Source organism: Hyperolius riggenbachi, unplaced genomic scaffold (assembly GCF_040937935.1).
Source record: "Hyperolius riggenbachi isolate aHypRig1 unplaced genomic scaffold, aHypRig1.pri scaffold_191, whole genome shotgun sequence".
Classification (NCBI taxonomy): domain Eukaryota; kingdom Metazoa; phylum Chordata; class Amphibia; order Anura; family Hyperoliidae; genus Hyperolius; species Hyperolius riggenbachi.
In genome coordinates this window covers 134,900-157,725 of record NW_027152402.1, presented here as the reverse complement: position 1 = coordinate 157,725, position 22,826 = coordinate 134,900, and the positions used below count along the sequence as shown (strand labels likewise).

Here is a 22,826-nt window from a genome sequence, read left to right as displayed (position 1 = left end):
TTAGGAGGTCTGTTAGCTTGCTCCTTGCTGATATTTGTTGCTGAAAATCACCCCCAAACAGCTCTTTTGAGAGCTAATGTTCTTGTGATGTTTTTTTTTTTGTGTGGCCCACTGACACTGCATATACAGCCCTGTCTGTCACAGCTGGTTCTTGCTAATTGCTATACTGTGCCAGGCCCAGCACATTCAGTGCCTACTGTGACTGCTGCACATTGTATTATAATACCAGTCACTGCACCTGTGTGACCGCACGCTGTTTTATATAGCAGTCACTCAACCTTTTCACTGCGCCTGTGTGACCGCATGCCGTTTTATATACCAGCAGTCAGTGCGTCCATTTTCACTGCACCTGTGTGACTGCACATTGTTATACCAGCAGTCACTGCAACCTTTTCACTGCACATGTGTGACTGCACATTGTTATACCAGCAGTCACTGCAACATTTTCACTGCACCTGTGTGACTGCACATTATATTAGTCAAGTCAGTGCATACCTTTCTCTTCATCCCCCCAATATGGACAAAACAAAAGGCAGAGGCAGAGCCAGAGGCAGGCCACCCGGCAGGCCTGTTCGAGGTCGTGCTTACGTGATTTTGTGTGGCCCTCGACCAAAGTACAGTGTTCAGAAGAAGGCACGTGCCATCAACCTCCAATATTGTCAAGAAGTAGTTGACTATTTAACACAGAACACCTCATCTTCTGCACGGAAGCGTGACATATCTTCCTCCTCCTGCCCCGATTCTGGCACCCCAGTTAACACTCCGTTGGCAGCCATTACCAAAGTTTTATCATCCCAGGGCTCAGCGGTGTGGAAATTTGTGTGTGTGTCTGCTTCAGATGAGAACGATGCCATCTGTACTCTCTGCCACCGAAAATTGAGCCGTGGAAAGACCAAAACCCGCGTAGGGACAACTACCTTATGAAGGCACATGATGAAAAACACAAACTGCAATGGGATAACCACCTGAGGAAAAGCAGCACACAAAAACTAAGCCACACACCGCAGTGGAAGATACCAGACCGCAATTATTTCTCAAAAAAGGCGATACCCAAACTGTACTATGATGTTGAAAGGCACGTGGTGTCATCTCTGGCACACAGTTGGGTCAAGGGTCCATCTGACCACGGATGCCTGGTCTGCAAAGCACGGTCAGGCCTGCCCGAATACTAAGTCAGTCCCCACACACAGCATATCTGCCTGCACGCCGTGTGACTGCCTGCCCCAAGACTAAGTCGTCCCCACACCGTCTGCAGGCCACTTGACTGCCTTCTCCGACCACCACCAACAGGGTCCAGGACTCCAGGTGGATTCCTGAATTTTTAGGGCCGCTGCTAGCTGTGGCCGCTATAACGATTTTTCTGGTGCGTGTAGATGCCTGCCTAATTTTTCTGGCTGCACTGCGGCTGCAACAACAAAACAAAAGGCATGTACATGCGTCAATTCCCCTTCGTGATCGTTACCTTGCTGCGGTGAAGGGGCTTGCGTATCACAATGAAGCAATGACCAGCTATATGAGTGTGTTGGGGGGCACACCTAACCCAAGAAGATAAAAAGGTTGCTTCATTGTGGACAGACCAAATTCGATCAGCTGGACACTCAGTCACTGTTGTTCCGTCATTGAGCTACCTCAGCCCGACCATATGGGCTTGAAAACCGCCATCGTGCACGGCTGTCACTACACAAACAGCTGTGTGCAGTGCGTTACACAGTGAGTTTGGTCTGTCAGTGTGAAGCAGTACACTAATTACACTACCTGAATGATGTATACACATGCAAGATGTTTTAAAGCACTTTAGGCCTCCAATTTAGCAATGCAATGTGATTTCTGCCCTTAAAACGCTGCTGTTTGTCAAATCTGGAATTTTCCACGAGACTTTTGGCATGTATCCCACTCTCCCACTCCGCCATGCCCCCGTCAAGGTGTTAGACCCCTTGAAACATCTTTTCCATCACTTTTGTAGCCAGAATTAGTGTTTGTAGTTTTGAAAGTTCGCCCGCCCATTGAAGTCTATTGCGGTTCGCGATGCTCGCCGGTTCGCAAACTTTTTCGCCAACTCTATTTTTCTGTGCTTTCCTTCTGTCCTGTGCAAGAGTTCAGGTCCACTTTAAGTGGAACTCTTTTAATGAACGAAGGATTGCTGGATGACTTGTGAAAATATAATATGGAGGTTCTGAGTGGGACTTAACATTGCTGGCACAGCTGGAGGAGACGGCGCAAACCTAGAAAAACTTCAGGCAGTCTCATGTCACAACACATAGCCAATACAGCAGCAGAACTGTACATCATCACATGGCCACAGATTGGCTTCTGGCAGCATGTGACCCTGGCAGAGTTGCAGCAGGTTTAAGCGCCAGTACAGTGCAGGTGGGCAGCACGGTGGCATAGTGGTCAGCATTCGACTTGCAGCGCTGGGTCCTCCGGTTCATATCCCAGCCAGCGGACTATCTGTACAGAGTTTGTACGCTCTCCCCGTGTCTATGTGGGGTTCCTCTGGGCACTCCGGTTTCCTCCCACATCCCAAAAACATGCAGATAAGTTAATTGGCTTCCCCCTAAACTGGCCCTAGACTACGATACATACACTACACAATACATATATAGACATGTGACTATGGTAGGGATTAGATTGTGAGGGACAGTTAGGGCTCGTTTCCACTGGTGCGGCGTGCGTCTCGTAGACGCACGCCGGCACTGAGCGGGTGGGCGGGATCGCAGGCGAAGCCATGCACGGCTATGGGAATCGCAGCCTCCTCCGCGAATTCTGTAGGGGGTACCGGCCAAATTGCTACTGCAAGCGATTCGGCCGGCGGCGCCGTTATCCCCTATGGCAGAGTTTCCCCGCGCGATTTGCCTGCGGGGAAACTGTGGATTCGCGGCCGTTTCTAGGAGAGTGGAAACGGGCCCTTAGTGACAAGACTATGTACTCTGTACAGCGCTGCAGAATATGTTGGCACTATATAAATACTAAATAATAATAATAATTGTATCAGCACTAAGGACAGTCAGTGAGATGCTAACGACTGAGTGGATGAAAATTGTATGCCTTTCAGTGTTGACTGTAGTTTCTGTTATCACCTGACATGCTATTTGTTGCAACAACCCACAAGTGGGATTCTTGTTTATTTTTTACATTTTGTAGGTCATGTGATTTTCTCAAACACCCTTCAAACGAAAATTGTATGCCGCTTTGAAATGGATCAATTTGATTGATCCAATGCCAACCAGGATACAATTAGAATAAAATCTGCTTTGATTGGCTAATATTAGCATTACACTGACCATCACTATTGAGTTATTCAGCTTAAATGGTTGCCACGGTTAAAGAGACAATGTTTCCTTAGATGCAATCAATTGATCAGATTTTTACGCTCAAATTGTACAGAAAATTGCACCGTACTTGGAGAAAATCCAAGAGAAACAATTCTTTGGTCAATTAGTCTGAACAATTTAATTGATATCAAGTTTTGATTTTATGATTGTATATGAAGTGAAAAAGTGTTCAAATTGAACTGTTTACAGCAGGGGTGTCAAACTCAAATACAAAGTGGGTCAAAATTGAGCTCTGGGACCAAGTCGTGGGCCAATCTCAATGTCTAGTGGCTACCCCTCTCCCTCATACAGTTCCCTGGTGTCTAATAAACCCCCTCCCTCCCCTATACAGTTCCCAAATGTTTAATGGTCCTTCCTTCCCTACACAGTTTCCTGGTGTCTAGTGGCTCCCTCCTTCCCCTATATAGTTCCCTGGTGTCTAGTGGCCCCTTCCCTCTCCTATAAAGTTCCATGGTATCTAGTGCTGTCCCCCTCCCCATATGGCTTCTCTGGTTATCTAGGGCTTACCTCCAGTATAGCTTCCCTGGTGCTTTAGAATGGGCCAAACATAATGCAAAGCGGGGAAACCACCTGAGGGCCAAATCAGATGGCTCTGAGGGCCAGATCTGGTCCACTGGCCGGAGTTTGACATGTATGGATTACAGGAACAATAGACAATTACGGTACCTTCGGGATTACTTACGGTCTGTAAAATCTGATCGAATTATATCTGAGGAAAATATTGTAGTGTTAATGAGCACTTTTATACTAATTCACCAATTTCCCACGGTCACAACTCTTGCTTACCGGCTATCCAAAAAGATAAATGGCGCTGAAACTGAGACATCTGAGAGGTTATCTGCATAACATTCACATCCAAAGGAAAATAAATTGTTTGAAGTGGCCACCATTCATTTTGTGTTCTACAATATATCTTTCGTCGCTCTTCTCTGATACCTTCGCCAGTTCTAATGAGGGAAATGAAACGACCAGGCTGTTACACATACAGGTAGATCTCTTTCTTCAATTATCACTAACTGACACAGATTACACAGATGTCAACTGCGTTACGATGCCCGCCTGTTAATACATCTGCATTTCAAGCCAGATGTCCATGCCAGTAAGCAACGAACGTTTTGGGGCCACGGCTGGTCACCCTTGTCAAGGCATTCAACAGAATAGTAACAACAAAATCATGTGCATGACAAGTATATAAATTGTGTAATCACAGTCAACATACCTCCAAAAAGCCTCTATAAACAATTGCTAATTATCATATGTAAACATACCCCCAAGAAGCAGTCCGATAAGTGGTCAAAGCATATGACATTTCTAGGGACCCCTATTAGTGTCCCTGGATACCAAGCAAAGCATTTACTGACAGGAACGTATTTTATGGCTGTAATTACTTATCAGTGAGGGTTATGCTATCGTCTGACCCAGTCTGACTGGGACAGAAACTGTCACTTGCATACCTGAATTTTAACTCTTTCAGGCAGAGAAAGAAAAAAAGAAACAGCCTAGGTATTTCTGTGCTAGGTACTGTATATACCCATGTCTATCTCATCATGTCACATGTCACCTCAGGTAGCCTTAAAAAACGAGAGCAGTTTTCACCTATAGCTTTATTACTACTTATCACAAATAAACAATCTATATCTTGTTTTTTTTCACCAAATGGTAAAAAAAAATGCTATTTCTCACCTTTTTTTGCCATTATAGTTTTAAAATAATACATGCTACCGTAATTAAAACCCATGCATTTTATTTGCTAATTTATCCCCGTTATTACAATGTTTAAAATATTTCCCTAGTACAATGTATGCCAATATTTTATTTGGAAATAAAGGTGAATTTTTCAGTTTTGCATCCGTCACTATTTACAAGCCCATAGTTTTAGAATTAGCAGTAATTTATCATATATAATATGACATCCATATTAAAAAAGTTCAGTCCCTAAGGTAACCATTTATATAATTTTTTTTAATTGTAATTTTTTTTAATATAAAAAAAAAAATTGGGTAATTATGGGATGGTGTGGGAGGTAATCTGTTAATTTAAAATTTGTGGGTCTTTTTTTTATTTTTTAAATTAAAAGTGTGTAGGTGTAATTTTACTATTTGGCCACATGATGTCCTCGCGCATTACTTCCTATTGCGTCTCTATAGTATGCTAAATAGGAAGTAATGAGTGCATAGATTCCATTGGAAGTAAACAAATGATCACTGCATCTCTTTGAAGTGGTTAAATAGGTTTACATATGCTAATTAGCAATTGTTTATGGCGGCATTTTTGAAAGTTTTGGAGGCATTAATTGTGGTTACGTTACGGGTTAACATTCTGTTGAATGCCTTGACAAAAGGGACCTGCTGCGGCCCCATAACGTTCGTTGGTTATTGGAATGGACATCTGACTTGAAATGTAAATAAAAATTCCTTTGCTTCTACTGAGGGTGTGGATAATACTTAGAATAATTTACTGGCCCAGCACCTCGCAATACTGCACGGTGTGTGACGCTTTGTATGTTCCTTGTTAATATAAATGAGTGGTGACGAAAAAACTGTTGCGTTGATGATAAATGGTGTCAAATGCCCTCCCGTTACAGGATTGCTGCTCTGGTCTACACAGCTGGCTTTTTTCACACCTTTTGCAAAACCTCTGCCCATCCAGAGTTCAGGGAGACGCAAATAACTCTGCCTCACCTGCAAATTTAATGCAGATTTGGATTGGGCTAATCACAGCTGACAGGAAGTAGATTTTGATTGGTCCGATTCCAAGCTACATACAGTTTGCACTATTACCACTGCATTGATTATTTCAAGCTGGGAGATGTGTGTGACAGTTATGAAGAGGAGGGCTATAACAAGATGGAGTCAGGCATAGTTTTGCCCCATGTGACATACCCTAACGCAGCCAGCACAGCAGGGGTTACACTGGCTCCCTCCCCCCAAGCCCCACCACAGTGACAGCATTACACAAGTCTCATCATCCAACTTTCCTTATATAGTAGAGAGGTCTGACCAGGAATGAAAACAAAGGGGTGACAATGGAGACAGAATATAAATTTATAGACATTCCAGAAAGCCATGTCGTCCCCCCCTCCTCCGCTCAGCAACATACAGATGTCCCCAGGCACACAAATAAAGACACATTTATAGCACACGTTAATTCTTCCCCTTCATGCCTGACAAATAATTGGCAGTCCATCTCATGGTTAAAGTGAGTGGGGACACAGCACCACCTGCTGTCACATGTCTGGTATTACATGTTGAAGCTGAGTAAAGCTACCCATACACTACTCGACCATGACAGACAAATGTACAAACCCAGGGAGGATAGACTAGGTCAACAATGGCCTCAATTGTGGTAGGGTTTTCAAACAAATTACCTCATGTACGTAATTTACCTCATGCAGTAATGATACATAGGTAGTCAGATAGGTTTTAGTCATGTTTTACCTCATGCGGTATATTTTAGTCATGAATTTCTGCATGCAGTAAATTATGTGATTTGTGTGGTAATTTGCATTCATTTTACCAAAAATCTCTATTCTCATGGAAATTAGGGGGCATGTTGGCACATTTACAAATCAGTTTAATGCTGGGCATATCGAGCCGCTGGCTCGATGCCGGCGCGACCCCGCTCGTCCGCGTGGATCGATTCCCGCTCGTCCCCTGCGGGCAGTTCCTTATTAGCCACTCGTTTCTTCCATTGTCCGCCCGCGAGGATTGAGCGCGGAGTCGATCCGCCGCAGTGATCGGACAGGTTGAATATTATCAATCGAGCCATCAGCGGCTCGATTGATAACAACTATCGCGCCGTGTATGCCCAGCATAAGACCTGTTTGTACCTGGCAGTAACGTCAATTTGTATTAAAAAAAAAAAATCTTTTAAAGACTAGCCTAACACATGCATAGCTCCCAAGTGTCCCTCTTTGGGAGCCCTGTCACTCTTTCCTCCTCATTTGTCCCCCTTTCAGGACTTTGTCCCTCTTTCTAAAATTATATATATATATATATTTCTATACTAAAAATGTGTTTGACTCTAAACTTTATTCCCATCCATTAAATTGATATTACTAATTTTAAAAATGTCAATACGAAGGAAATGAACCAGGATAGAAAGGACCAGTGTGGGTTGAATTATAAAACCACATGAAATATTTATGGTAGGCGTGACTAGGGGTGTGACAGGGGCGTGACTTATGTGTCCCTCTTACTCATCTCAAAAAGTTGGGGAGGCAAGCATATGGAAGACAATTAAAGTCTACTATAATTTATTGACCGCATGGCTTACCACTGAAATACCGCACGTTTTACCAAACTTTATGCATTTTTCCCGTATGTTTTACCACATGTTCGGAAATACATACACTTCAGAATTGCTAAAACAAAAAAAACAAAGAAGAGGAAAATAAATGAGGTATTTTACCAACAAAAAAATATTTACCTCACATAGCTACCAGAAATGAGGCCAATGTGAGCAGAACACTCTCCAGGATGAGAATCACTTCCTACTGCAATGCCCTAAATATACTGCAACCTGGGAGACCTTCTTAAGAAACTAATAGAACTTTTTCCAGACCTGCACACACTAGAGCAGCGGTGGGCAAACTATGGCCCGCAGGCTGTTGTACTGTTTATCTGGGACCGCATATAAAATAGCATGCAGGAGATAAGGCATTTCTGACATCAGACATCTGTCAGATCTGACAAGATTATGCATGCGTGTTCCTGGTGCGATTCAGACACTACTGCAGCCAAATAGATCAGCCGGGCTGCCAGGCAACTGGTATAGTTTAACAGGAAATAAATATGGCAGCCTCCATTTATTTCTCGCTTCAGGTTCCCTTTAACCTCCCTGGCGTTCTATTAAAATCGCCAGGGAGGCTGCCGGAGGGTTTTTTTTAAATTAAAAAAAAACTATTTCATGCAGCCAACTGAAAGTTGGCTGCATGAAAGCCCACTAGAGGGCGCTCCGGATCCGCACTTTCGATCGCCTCCGGCAATCGAAAGTAACAAGATAGGCCGCAACGAGCGGCCTATCTTGTTTTGCTTTCCTCGTCGCCATGGCGACGAGCGGAGTGACGTCATGGACGTCAGTCGACGTCCTGCCGTCAGAGCCGCCCGATCCAGCCCCTAGCGCCGGCCGGAACTGTTTGTTCCGGCTGCACTGGGCTCGGGCGGCTGGGGGGACCCTCTTTCGCCGCTGCACGCGGCGGATCGCCGCGGAGCGGCGGCGATCGGGCAGCACACGCGGCTGGCAAAGTGCCGGCTGCGTGTGCTGCTCTTTACAGAATAAAAATCGGCCCAGCAGGGCCTGAGCGGCGACCTCCGGCGGCATACCCCGAGCTCAGCTCGGGATTACCGCCAAGGGGGTTAAGGCAAGTTGGAAAGAGGAGCAAATTGAGATGGATGAGGAGGACTGGGAGGATGCTTTTGAAGCGGTCAAAAAAGGTTTCACCTTGTGTGAAAGACAGGCTTACGCAAACATATATAGTATATCACACAAATCTCACACCGGCGAGAATGAGGACGTTATGAAGAGACTATCCTGCAGGTTGCCCCCATTGTCAAACTTTCATTGCCTCCATTTTACATCTTCTGTGGTTCGGTCCACCCATAAAAGACTACAGGATACAGTGGACTTTCTCCACAATCACGTGGGATGCCCTGCACTCTGGATCCTGCTATTTGTCGGATGAGGAGATTCCCTCTTCTGACAAGACTTTCATTTCAGACTTTGCACTCCCCTAGGTTAATAAAAGGTAGATGCTGGCTATCCTCATGTCTCTACACTGCAGGAATGGATTGAGTTAGTGGAAAAAGAACTTCCATACAAAAATCTAATAAATGCCTACAGAGGTTAAGCCAGGGAGATTTCACACGGTCTGGGATAGGCGAGTTAGGAGGGACTCCTGGTCTGGTTGAAGCACCCACCTCCCTGTGTCTCCCTTGGCGTTCCTGTCACTCCCCCTTGCTATGTACATTAGTATTCTTCATCAAAATGTGTAGTCTACAACCTCTGAGTAACATTACTTTGATAATTATGATATTTTCCAGGGTCGGTTCTAGACTTTTTGCCGCCTGAAGCAATAGAATACATTGTAAGCATCTCCCCCCTGCTGTCCCCCAGCCAGCATCTGATCACCAGGATGCCAGGTATGTGCTGCTCCGATGGGATCACCAGCCACACGTGAAGTCCTGCTTCCTCTCTGACTACAGTGGTGCCTCATGTGACCCGGCAGCATGTAACAGGTCACATAAAGCACTGCTGTAGCCATTGCCACAGGATGCAGGATGGGCGGTTGGAGATCCCATCGCTGAGAGCAGGTGAGTGAAGCGGCGCTGTGCATCTAGAGAGGCGGAGACGGAGTGTGAGGAGGGGAACATTTGGGGAGGGGAGCCGCCTCTTGCCGCCCTCTAATTGATGCCTCCCAGAAGCTCGTGATTCACATTGCTTCATGGAAGAACCACCCGATATTTTCTTTACTAGTTAATGTCTGGATACAGTTAATTTACTAGGCCTTTAGCCTTGGATAAGAAGTCTTGTTTAGATTTAATGAACCGTAAAAGTTGTCAGTTTGAGGCCCCATTGGTCCTGTATTGAAATCTCCCTTTTAGGAATGCAACAATGCTAATGCTCTGGTTAAGCATTCAACTGATTTTATCGTCTTTAATTACTCAGCCCTATAATCTGTGATTGTCGGAGGCCAAAAGGCCATCTGGTCCAGCACCAACTACGGTTATAAGGATGGTGGTAAGGACTCCGCCTTGTCAGTCGGATGAGGTTGTGATAAGGGCGTCATCCATTATTGTTGCTTTGTGACGTATTAGCATGCTACGGTCTGTATTGCATAACTACTTGTGTGCTACTGCATTGTTTCTTGCTATTTTGACATTAATAAAATACTTGTGTGACTATATTAGCTGCACGTTCATTTCCGACAACACTGACGAGACAAGGCGGAGGAGGGAGGGGTTGTCGGCAGATGGGGCACAGAGGCATGCTCCCTGCTCTGTGCCATGCCTGTGTCCCCTACGCAACTTCTCAGCCACCCTGTCACCACCCAAAATGGCAACAAGCTGCTTGTCGGCTATATACGAGGGGCAGGGTCATCCCTTACAGGAGAGGCACTCCTGTAAAATGCCCACTCTGGCGTTAGGTACACCCCTTCCACTGCTCTACCTGGCCAGCTCTTCCTTTTCCCCGCCTCCCTGCTCTGTGTTGAGACACACAGAACCAGAGCTGCAGCGCTGTGACCCCAGGGGTTTTTCATTTTTCGCAGATTGCAGGATGCAGCACCGGCAGAGAGTGGCAGTAATGGACATCCAGCCAGCCCCCTGGATCAGGTAGCATGTTTGTTTTTTGTTTCTTTAACAAAACTCTCTACCTCAGGTTCTTTTTAAAAAGGAAATAAATATGGCAGCCACCAGATCCCTCTCAGTTCAGGTGCCCTTTAAGCCTCCCCTGCAAGAAAGCACTAATTCTTTCTGACTGTTTCAGCTGACTGGATGAGGTGACTGCAAAGCACAGCAGTAGACAGAATTAAAAAACCACTGGAGTAATCAACAAACTGACACACGTGCAGCGCATGTGCTAACAGTAGGGTCAGTAAGATGCTATTAACCGACAAATTTGCAAATTTTAGTGTGCATTGTGTGGAGCTTGGGATTGGGCCAGTTAAACTTACTTCCTGCTGATTTCAAGCTGCATGCAAATCGGCATTAAAATTTGCCTACAAGTCCGAATTATTAGCGTTTCATTCCCCATATAGAAATGCTTAGGAATTCTAACTCTTCTGAGCCTAGTGCTGATAACACCAGCAAGATGGCAGCCCCCCCCCCCCCCCACACACACACACACACAGCCAAAGTGCCTAACTCACGTAGACAGCAAGCAGGCAGCCAGAACACCTGCATAATATTTCCAAGCCAGAGACTCAGCGCAACAGCCAGGTAGGCAACACTTTAAAAGAAGCATCCATCTGAAAATGGCGCCTGTGAATAATGGCGCACAGTGTTGCCGCTAATCCGTTTGCCGCTTATCGCTATTTAACGTTAAAGCCTTATTGTTATTTAGCATTAAAGCCTTATTGTTAATTAGTGTTAAAGTCTTATTGTTATTTAGCGTTAACACACAGAACCCTCTCTGTACCTATCCCTAACCCCTAAACCCCCCGGTAGTGCCTAACCCTAACCACCCCCCTGGTGGTGCCTAACCCTAACCACCCCCTGGTGGTGCCTAACCCTAACCACCCCCTGGTGGTGCCTAATCACCCCCCTGGTGGTGCCTAACCCTAAGAACCACCCCCAGTGGTGCCTAACCCTAAGCACCCCCCTGGTGGTGCCTAACTCTAAGACCCCCCTGGTGGTGCCTAACCCTAACCTTGACAGTGCTACATTAAATCCATTCATCGTTTTGCAGTTAAATAACTTCTGCAGTTTGGCTTATGTAGGGCGCTATTGATAAATAACGTTAGTGTGTGCCATTATTGATAAATAACGTTAGTGTGTGCCACTATTGATAAATAACGTTAGTGTGTGCCACTATTGATAAATAACGTTAGTGTGTGCCGTTTTTCTTCTTTTTTTCCCTGGGCGCCATTATTATGCAGTACTAACGATAAATAGCGATAAGCGTATCTTTTTAATGCGGCGCCATTTCTATGCATAGGCACTGTGCGCCATTATTCACTGATCCCAAGCAATTGCTATCTCCCTGATGTTGTTTATCTGGATTACTGTTCTGCACTGCTCAATAGCAATACGATTTCAGCATAAATCTGATTAAATATTTATTGGAACACTGCCAATGCTCGCTTTATTCTGACTGATGCAATATTGTGTGGCTCACCAGTGAATTCTAATTAAAAAATGGTCAAAAGGGCCCAAGGTTTTAATAGACCATCTGATTCAATAAAATATCAGGGACAATAAAAAAAAATAATAAAAATCCATATCCACTTACCTGGGGCTTCCTCCAGCCCGTGGCAGGCAGGAGGTGCCCTCGGCGCCGCTCCGCAGGCTCCCGGTGGCCGACCCAACCTGGCCAGGCCGGTGGCCAGGTCGGGCCTCTTCTGCGCTTCAATATGCGTTTCACGCCGGCGCGCTGACGTCATCGGACGTCCTCCGGGCTCAGCGGGCTGTACTGCGCAGGCTCAATTTGATGGCTTAAAAGGCATTTTATTTATGATGTAAAACTTAGGAGAAAAAGTGAATTGGATCATGCCTAATGCCTTTTAAGACACCAGCAAGCGAGAAAATACAAAATTTGACAGTACTTTTTACCTACTTTTTGGTACTTTTTCAATTGCAGAGTGCTAAAGTTATTTTAAACAGGAGAAAACCTAGGAGACAAAGTGAATTGGATTGGGCCCTATGGGGTTGATTCACTAGGCTTACTTTTTATTCACTTTAATTGTAAAGAGAGCTAATGCATGAAATAATCAAAGAGATAAATAATGAGTTATGTCAAATAAAGAGAGATAAACCATGAGTTAAGTTAAATAAGGAGAGAAAATTCATGGTTCCCATCTGCAGCTCAGGGACGTAACTAGAAATCACTGGCCCCCCCTGCAAAAATTTGGATGCCCCCCCCCCCCCCTGCACAGGTCCATTTTGGGTGGCAGTAGGGGTCACAGCATGAGGGGAGAACATGGCCGCCTACATCGGAAGGGAGGGGGCCACCCCCCCCCTCACCTCAGGCACTCCCCCCAGCATAATAGGTGGCAGGAACACAGGCATACCTCTATGTGTTCCATCGCGGAGGTCCAATCTCTAAGTGCCTCATGCTACGTCCTGGTAAACAGGAAGTAGCGTCAGACGCTTAGAGAGCAGAACCATCAGCAGTGGAAAGCATGGAGGTATGTCTGTGTTCCTGCCTGCCGCTGCTGTCACCTAATAATGCTGGAGGGGGAGCGCTAAGGGGAGAGCCGGAGGTTGGTGGGGAGGAGTGGCCCCCCTCAGGTGGCCATGCTCTCCCCTCATGCTGTGACCCCTCCTGCCCCACAAAACGGCCCTGGCCGGGCCTCAGAGGTTCTTTATTTATTTAGTTTTTTATAGATATACATATGCATAGAGTGAGATAAGTGTTGCTTGGCAGTTGGAAACAGGCTTTATTTCCCACAATGCAACAAGACTCACAGACAGGAAACTGTCAGGACCTAGGTCCTGACATTACACTGCGGGAAGGGTTTCACTACAATATCAGCCGTACAGCTGTCCCTGATGATCTATTCGAGAAAAGGTAAAGATTTCTCATGGGAAAGGGGGTATCATCTTATGGGCTTTATCAGGGGCGTAGGAATCACTATAGCAGGGATAGCAATTGCTATGGGGCCCTCTGCCACTAGGGGGCCCCTCCCAGCAGCAGAGCACTTTTAAAAAAAATTAAATTATAAAATATAAAAGCACAACATCCGTGCACAGACCCCCCCCCCCCCCCCCCCAAGCCACTTATTATTTTCACATAGTAGCAGCTCTCTGTTGATGTGCACAACCTCTGTACCTCTGCAGTATAGTGCAGTGCAGGCACAGGACGGTGTGATAACGTGAGCTGCAACAAGGAAAGTATCGCTGTCCTGCTCTGCTGTGATGGCCCAGACAGCAGTTATCTGTATCAGGAAAAAGTGACATGTTTATGGGGGACTGTGTGCACTGTCCTCATAAAGGTAAAAAATAAGCTCTTTTGTGTTTGATCTAGGCAATGTAATGATTACTGTTAACTCTCTGTGACCCATGCTCCATAGCTCTCTCTATGCCATATACTGTAGCTGTATAAGCATGCTAGATAAAACTTGGGCAATAATGACTGTCTGTGCCCAAAATCCAGCATGTATACAGCAGCCCCCAAAGGCCGTCAGCCATCAAGCCATCAGCTTTATAGAACAACTCAGCTCAGCCTCAGTGCACTATTCTCCCTACTCACCTTGCCCTCCCCTGTGTAATGGCACTTGTGTGCTGATCCATCGGCCTTTCCGTCCCCACATTATTATTATTTATATAGCTCCAACATTTGCCGCAGCGTTGTACAGAGTATATTGTCTTGTCACTAACTGTTCCTCAGAGAAGCTCAAAATCTAGTCTCTATCAAATTCATATGTCTTTGTATGTAGCGTGTAGTGTGTGTATCATAGTCTAGGGACAATTTAGGGGGAAGCCAATTAATCTATCTGTATGTTTTTGGGATGTCGGAGGCAACCAGAGTGCACGGAGGAAACCCACACAGACACAAGGAGAGCATACAAACTCCTTGCAGATGTTGACATAGCAACAAGAGTGCTAACCACTGCACCATCGTGCTGCCCAGTGGCAACAGAACACATTACTAGCCTTCAGGCTAGTGACACGTTCTGCATAGTGCTGGCCCTGCAATATCGTCTGGGGGGGGGGCAACCAAAATTTTGCTATGGGGCCCCATCATTTCTAGCTATGCCCCTGGGCTTGATTCACTAAGAAAAATAGCATGCCTTATCAAAGTTAACATACCTTATCAAAGTTAACACGCCTTATCAGAGTAGCATAGCGAGCGCTACGAAACGCATGTCTGCTAATTGGCAATCCACGCGACCTGCTTGCTCGCTATGCTACTCTAATAGGGCGTGTTAACTTTAATAAGGCGTGCTATTTGTCTTAGTTAATCAAGCCCATTAAGTGGGATGAAGTTCAATCCCTGGTTACAGTTCCTTGAATTGTGAGTTAATATGGTAAGGTGAGATAATTCATCGTAAAAGCGCTGTGAATCAGCTCCGTTGTACTGTGCAGAGCCCTGCTGAATAAGCCCTCATGTAACGTGAATATACAGTGGCTTGCAAAAGTATTTGGCCCCCTTGAAGTTTTCCACATTTTGTCACATTACTGCCACAAACATGAATCAATTTTATTGGAATTCCAAGTGAAAGACCAACACAAAGTGGTGTACACGTGAGAAGTGGAACAAAATTCATATATAATTCCAAACATTTTTTACAAATAAATAACTGCAAAGTGGGGTGTGCGTAATTATTCAGCCCCCCTGAGTCAATACTTTATAGAACCACCTTTTGCTGCAATTACAGCTGCCAGTCTTTTAGGGTATGTCTCTACCAGCTTTGCACATCTAAAGACTGAAATCCTTGCCCATTCTTCTTTGCAAAACAGCTCCAGCTCATCCAGATTAGATGGACAGCGTTTGTGAACAGCAGTTTTCAGATCATGCCACATATTTTTGTTTGGATTTAGATCTGGACTTTGACTGGGCCATTCTAACACATGGATATGTTTTGTTTTAAACCATTCCATTGTTGCCCTGGCTTTATGTTTAGGGTCGTTGTCCTGCTGGAAGGTGAACCTCCACCTCAGTCTCAAGTCTTTTGCAGACTCCAAGAGGTTTTCTTCCAAGATTGCCCTGTATTTGGCTCCATCCATCTTCCCATCAACTGACCAGCTTCCCTGTCCCTGCTGAAGAGAAGCAACCCCAGAGCATGATGCTGCCACCACCATATTTGACAGTGGGGATGGTGTGTTCAGAGTGATGTGCAGTGTTAGTTTTCCGCGACACATAGCGTTTTGCATTTTGGGCAAAAAGTTCAGTTTTGGTCTCATCTGACCAGAGCACCTTCTTCCACATGTTTGCTGTGTCAACCACATGGCTTGTGGCAAACTGCAAACGGGACTTCTTATGCTTTTCTGTTAACAATGGCTTTCTTCTTGTCACTCTTCCATAAAGGCCAATTTTGTGCAGTGCATAACTAATAGTTGTCCTATGGACAGATTCCCCTACCTGAGCTGTAGATCTCTCCAGAGTCACCATGGGCCTCTTGACTGCATTTCTGATCAGCGCTTTCCTTGTTCGGCCTGTGAGTTTAGGTGGACGGCCTTGTCTTGGTAGGTGTACAGATGTGCCATACTCCTTCCATTTCTGAATAATCGTTTGAACAGTGCTCCGTGGGATGTTCAAGGCTTTGGAAATCTTTTTGTAGCCTAAGCCTACTTTAAATTTTAAATAACTTTATCCCTGACCTGTCTGGTGTGTTCTGTGTGTGTCTGGTGTGTTCTTTGGACTTCATGGTGTTGTTGCTCCCAATATTCTCTTAGACAACCTCTGAGGTCGTCACAGAGCAACTGTATTTGTACTGACATCAGATTACACACAGGTGCACTCTATTTAGCCATTAGCACTCATCAGGCAATGTCTATGGGCAACTGACTGCACTCAGACCAAAGGAGGCTGAATAATTATGCACAACCCACTTTGCAGTTATTGATTTGTAAAAAATGTTTGGAATCATGTATGATTTTCGTTCCACTCACTTGTACACCACTTTGTATTGGTCTTTCATGCGGAATTCCAATAAAATTGATTCATGTTTGTGGCAGTAATGTGACAAAATGTGGAAAACTTCAAGGGGGCAGAATACTTTTGCATGCCACTGTAGTTATTGTAACTTTGAGCTTTTTGTACTTGGAATTTTATGTTTAATTTTGTTACCGTAAATTTATATAGCACTGACATCTTTTACAGCACTTTACAGAGCATACAGTCAAACAAGGCAGCCTTAAATCACAGTCACCCAAACCAATCATTTGTAATTGCATTAGATAAGTCTAATGTCTGTTCTGCTGTCCTCTATCTTGCACTGCTAACCCTGATCAGAGAAACAGCAAATAGCCATGTTAGATTTGTCTTGCTAAATGCTCTTGTTTTCTCACAGTGGAAAGTCACTTTCTCTCCTTCTCTTCTGTCAGTTCATGCTGCTCAGCTAAGGTAGGTGTTTGTATACATATAGGGACAATATGGGGCATAATTGTTTGACAGACTTTATGAGGCATATTCCTAAAGTAACGAGAAAGTATTGCTTTGTATGTCACAGTGCAATGCTGTACATCACAGAAGGGCGCTGGGTGTGCTTTGATTTGGCCTGTTTATAAAAGGTTGGAGCTGACCAATAATAGAACAAAATCTCATATCCGCCTATTTATAAATAAATAAAATGCCCAAGCACGGTAAAGGTGCGATGTGGCACTAGCAGTGAGCTAATAACTCAATAAATACTGCAGTGAGATTTTCCGTGGTAAGAACAGTTAACATTTTTAGGGTACGGTTATACCAATCTGGCCCACTGCACACCAAGAACCTCTAGCAGATCCGCAAAACGCTAGAGGTTTTTGAAGCAGATTTCAGATTGATTCTAGGCATGTTTAGAGAGGTTTTCTAAACATGCCTAGTAGGCCTGAAAGATAAATCGAATTTAAACCAAAATCGTGATCACCAAGATCATAATTTTGGAATCGTCAAAGCGCCAATTATCGCGATCACGTCATTTTCACATGGGGGAAGTTTGAAGAAGTGGCTTCAAACTACGCCAAAGTCCCGGCGTGTGCGGCTTGCAGCGTTGGACATACCTTCTACACGAGTCGAAACATTGACCGTCCTCTATCGCCGTCTGCCGACTCTTGTGCTTGGCAAAACTCCGGGTTCCTGTATGTCACATGACATACAGGAAGTATTCCATAAATTCTAGCCTGCAGGAGGCGACGTGGATAGACAGGCATCGCTGGACTCATGCTTGAAGCTATGTCCAGAACTGATGCAGCTTGGGGGGCAGAGGAGGCACAGAGGGACACAGGAGCAGAGAGACAGAGCGGGCACAGCAAGAGACACAGGAGACACAGAGGGGCTCAGAGAGAAGGGGGCACAGAGAGAGAGACAGAGAAAGAAAGCGGGCACAGAGACACAAAGGGGGCAAGAGAGAGACCCAAGGGAGACATAAAGAGGCAAAGGGGGCACAAAGAGACAGGGGGACAGAGGAGGAACAAAGCTTGATTTGAAGGAAATCGTGAATCGAAATCGCAATTTCAGACAGAAATCGCTCAAATCAATTTTTTCCTAAAATCGTTCAGGCCTAATGCCTAGCATCTTTGGAGCGTTTTAGCAAATTACAAATGTTGTTACAGTAAAGCTGGTACTGAACAGCTACTATAACAAAAACGCCTGGAAAACCGCTCTGATCTAGCGTTTTTCAGAGCGGTTTTCCACTTTCCTATACTTTAACATTGAGGCAGAAATGCCTCAAAAATCTAAAAAATGCTGCAGCCCCCAAGTTTGCATTTGTGGAAAAACGAACTGCTCTGGTGTGCACCATCTAGTGTTGGGCGAACATCTAGATGTTCGGGTTCGGGCCGAACAGGCCGAACATGGCCGCGATGTTCGGGTGTTCGAGCCGAACTCCAAACATAATGGAAGTCAATGGGGACCCGAACTTTCGTGCTTTGTAAAGCCTCCTTACATGCTACATACCCCACATTTACAGGGTATGTGCACCTTGGGAGTGGGTACAAGAGGAAATTTTTTTTTTAGCAAAAAGAGCTTATAGTTTTTGAGAAAATCGATTTTAAAGTTTCAAAGGGAAAACTGTCTTTTAAATGCGGGAAATAAGGGGAGGACAAAAGAAGCGCTCTCTGGTGCATTACCTTTTTAATATGCTTCCTATAAGCAAGTAAAATCACACGTACAATGTTAAAGTTAAAAAGTGCACTTATCACACTGAGGAGCACATCCCCACGTCCTCTGGATGTTGCATCCGTCCAATGCTTCTCCTCACTATGGCCAGTAGCGGGGGAACCGATCGGTTTCTAGCAGCGGCGGATCAGGGAACACGGAGACGCTAATGGCAGCTGCCTTGCGCCTGTTGCGTCATGACGCGTTTCGGCGTTCCACGCCTTCGTCAGATGACGCAACGGCGCAAGGGACGCGAATTTGTATGCGTCTGGTTGCCCAGCAACAGCCGCCTTACCATACGGCAGCCCTGCTGGGTCACAAAATATATAAACAAAAGGATGCGCGTGCACCACCGGCGCCCTCACAGCCATGCCCATACATGACACGTCAATCTATATTAGTACAGGAAAGGGGCCAATTCATAAAATAAATTCATCGGGGCCAATAGAGACATTTCATAAAACAGTCTAAAAATTATGTAAATTTAAAAACATTTTTTCCCCACTTATACATATATCCATAAAACGATATACGCATGTCGTATACGGAAGAAATATCCAGGAGGCAGCGGGGAGCTTACCCCAATGGTTCTTCTCCACAGCTCATAAATCACAACTCTCCATATGACATTGGTCAATACACATACATATCTCCCCAATACATGTATACATATATATATATATATATACACATATATATATATAAAAATCTGTGCAAAAAATGTACAAAAAACGATCCCTAGGCTTATTCCTGCCCATATGGAGATCAATTTTATACAAATGGTCCAACATCATGAACTTTAATAAAAGGGTTAAAAATACTAAATACTTCAAAAGAATATACTGTCAACAGTGCACTAATCCCTTCATAGAGTCCCATACACATCCATACTCATTCGTGAAATTATAAAAACCTCACGAAGATGGGGACAAAGGACTAAGTCTTTAAGAATAGCAAAAAATAATAATGAATCATTCATTAGTGCCCCTCCCAGGACCATGGTATGGGTGCTCGAACCGGAGCTAGGCCATTTGGAGGATAGGAGAGGAACAGGGGGGGGGGGGGGGAGGAAAGGGGGGGAGGTATGGGGAGGAAAGGTAGGAGGGGGGAGTGAGAAAAGGGAGGGGGGGGGGAAAGGAAAAGAAAAAGAAAAAGAAAAAAGGGGGGGGGAAAGGGGGGAGGGGTTAAGGAAAAAGGGGGGGGGGAAAGAAGGGGGTAAGAAAAAGGGGGAGGGGAGAGGGGGGGGGGAAAGGGGAAAAGAGGGAAAGGGGGTCCGGGCTAATTGGTGAGTGGAGTTATTAAATGTAAGTGGCCACTTCCAGCCCTTCATTCAGTCCTACTGGGGCTAGGGAGTTAAATCTAAAGATCCAGAAGGATTCTCGTTCGCATAATCTCTTATATCTCGCCCCCCTATTGAGGTCCCTTGAGATCAATTCTACTCCCATTATCCTCAGACTATCAACCCTACCCTCATGGGCTTCCTGAAAATGCTTAGGAACTGTGTGTTTGATACAGCCCTCCTCTATTTTCCTCCTATGTTCCCCCAATCTTTGTCGTAGGGGCCTTGTGGTTCTGCCTACATAGCTTTTATTTGGACATCCACAAGTGAGCAGATAAACCACAAAGGCAGAACTACAATTAATGAAGTCCTTTACCTTCACAACCTCTCCATTCCCATCTACAACTTCTGAGACCCGATGCTGAATGTATTTACAGCAGCCACATCGTTTTTTATTGCATTTAAAGTTACCGGCCAACTGAGGAAAGAAAGTTGGTCTCTCAATTGGTGGGTTTTGAATGTTACTGGGCGCAAGCTTATTTTTGATCGACCTAGCTTTCTTGAAAATTACGTCAGGACAAGTGGGCAGCTCATTCTTCAACCAAGGGTCCTGCAGAACTATAGGCCAATTTTTCTTTACAATGTTTTTAATTTTCATGGCCCTACTATTAAAGGTGGTAACAAATGTAGGACCTCCTTTATTGCCTCCTCTCATACTGTTGTTATAGGCTGACTTGAATTTTTCCTTTCTTTTATAATTGTTACCCTTATCCTTACCTCTAAACTCATCCTTGACTCTAGAGATAAACTGTTCCTCATAACCCTTCTCCACAAATTTATTTGCCAAAACCTTGCCCTGTTCATCATAATCCTTATTTAAAGAGCAATTTCTCCTTAATCGACAAAATTGACTTTTAGGTATATTCTGGATCCATCTGGGAAGATGACAACTAGATACATGCAGGTAGGAATTTCCTGCCGTTGGCTTGAAGTGTGTTTTGGACTGTATGCTATTGTTAGAAAGATCAGCCATTAACGTAAGATCCAAAAATACAATACTTTCCTTATCAAATACATGTGTAAAAGCTAGATTAAAAGTGTTATTGTTACAATATTCTACAAAACAATTGAATTCCTCTTCCTTGCCATCCCATATTATCAATACATCATCGATAAACCTCGTATAAAACACCACATGTTTCTTAAAAGGATTTTCCCCCCAAATGAACATTTTCTCCCAGAAGGCCATGTATAAATTGGCAAAACTGGGCGCGAATCCTGCCCCCATAGACGTGCCACAGGTCTGTAAGTAGATGGAGTTCATAAATGAAAAGAAATGATGTGATAGTGCAAACCTTAATAGATCTATAATGAAATTAATTTGATCGGGCGCAAGGTCTTGATATACCCCAAGGAAAAATCTGGCTGCCTCCAAACCCCTCTCATGAGGGATACATGTATATAAAGAGGCCACATCGAGAGACGCCCAGCAATAGCCATTCTCCCACCTGTACCCAGAAAGCAAGTCAAGCACATGCTGGGAGTCCCTCGTGTATGCCTCCGTGCTGACCACACATGGCTGCAAAAAATAGTCAATATAAGTGGAAACATTCTCAAGTAAACCACCCATCCCAGCCACTATAGGTCTCCCAGGTGGCTTCTCACTGTTTTTGTGTACTTTTGGTATTGTATAGAAATATGGAGTTTGTGGGTATGCAGGTTCCAAAAACCTTTTCTCTTCACCACTTATTAGCCCTTTTTTATGGGCATCAGTGGTGATCTCAAAAAGCTTCCCCTTAAACTCCTCAGTGGGATCCTTTGTTAATTTGGTGTATGTGAGTGTATCACCCAACAACCTCAACCCCTCATCCTTATAATCTGTGAAGTTTAACAACACAATCCCCCCTCCCTTATCTGCCTGCCTGATGACGATCTCTTTGTCATCAGACAGGTTTTTCAGGGCCTCCCTCTCCTGTATACTCAGATTATATTCTTTTGGCCGGTTCTTGTTGGTGCAGATTTCCCTTAATTGTTCCAGTACAGTCTTGTAGAAGGCATTTATATACTGCCCTCTACTATGTACCGGATAAAATATGGATTTGGGCCTGAACGGGGTATTTTTTATCTCATCGTTTGGCAGAAATTGTAGCCAACTTTCATCGTCCAAATCATTGGACTCGAACCCCCCCGACTCTTGCCAAAGGAATTCCAAATCCTGCATGACCTGCGCATCGCCGAAGTCGCACAACTCTCGACCATGCGCAGGACCGGACTCTGCCGGGGAATCAAACCCTTCCAAACCTCCATCTATCTGATCAGGAAGTGTGTCCTTTTTGCTTTTGATCGTAAAGAACCTTTTTAGGGTGAGAGTGCGCACAAACCTGTGCAGATCCTTAAACAAGGTAAACTCGTCTGGATTAGAGGTAGGGGCAAAGTTTAGCCCTTTTCTCAAGAGACTCGTCTCTACGGCATTTAACTCCCGTGAGGACAAATTAAAAATCCTTATAGTGGAGGGCGCTGTTTCTATCATTAATTTATTTTTCCTTTTTTGGATTTTCCTTCCTCCTCGGTTTCCCCTTCTGACTCTTCCAGGGGCCTTTTTGCCGATTGTGGAAGATTCACCCCTAAAAAAGAGTCCTGTCGTGGGTCTCTAATGGCGCTTTCTGAGCTGATGATGGAGACAAGATTGTCTCCACTCATTTGAAGCGAAGGTTCATCTCTAACCCTAGGCAGGTCCACGGGGGCTTCTTTTCGGA

General features: G+C 44.8%; 1 protein-coding gene across 4 annotated transcripts in view; it reads left to right on the top strand.

Moving 5' to 3' along the window:
* Positions 1-22,826, top strand: part of LOC137543730 (hexokinase HKDC1-like) — a 145,055-nt gene that overhangs the window by 67,333 nt on the left and 54,896 nt on the right. Inside the window, exon 2 of one of the 4 annotated variants that reach the window (XM_068264863.1) lies at positions 10,600-10,663. The exons of the other annotated variants lie outside the window; for them this stretch is intronic. The gene's annotated coding sequence lies outside the window, so the exon portion shown is untranslated. The remainder of the gene's footprint in view (positions 1-10,599; positions 10,664-22,826) is intronic. 4 annotated transcript variants of the gene reach the window in all.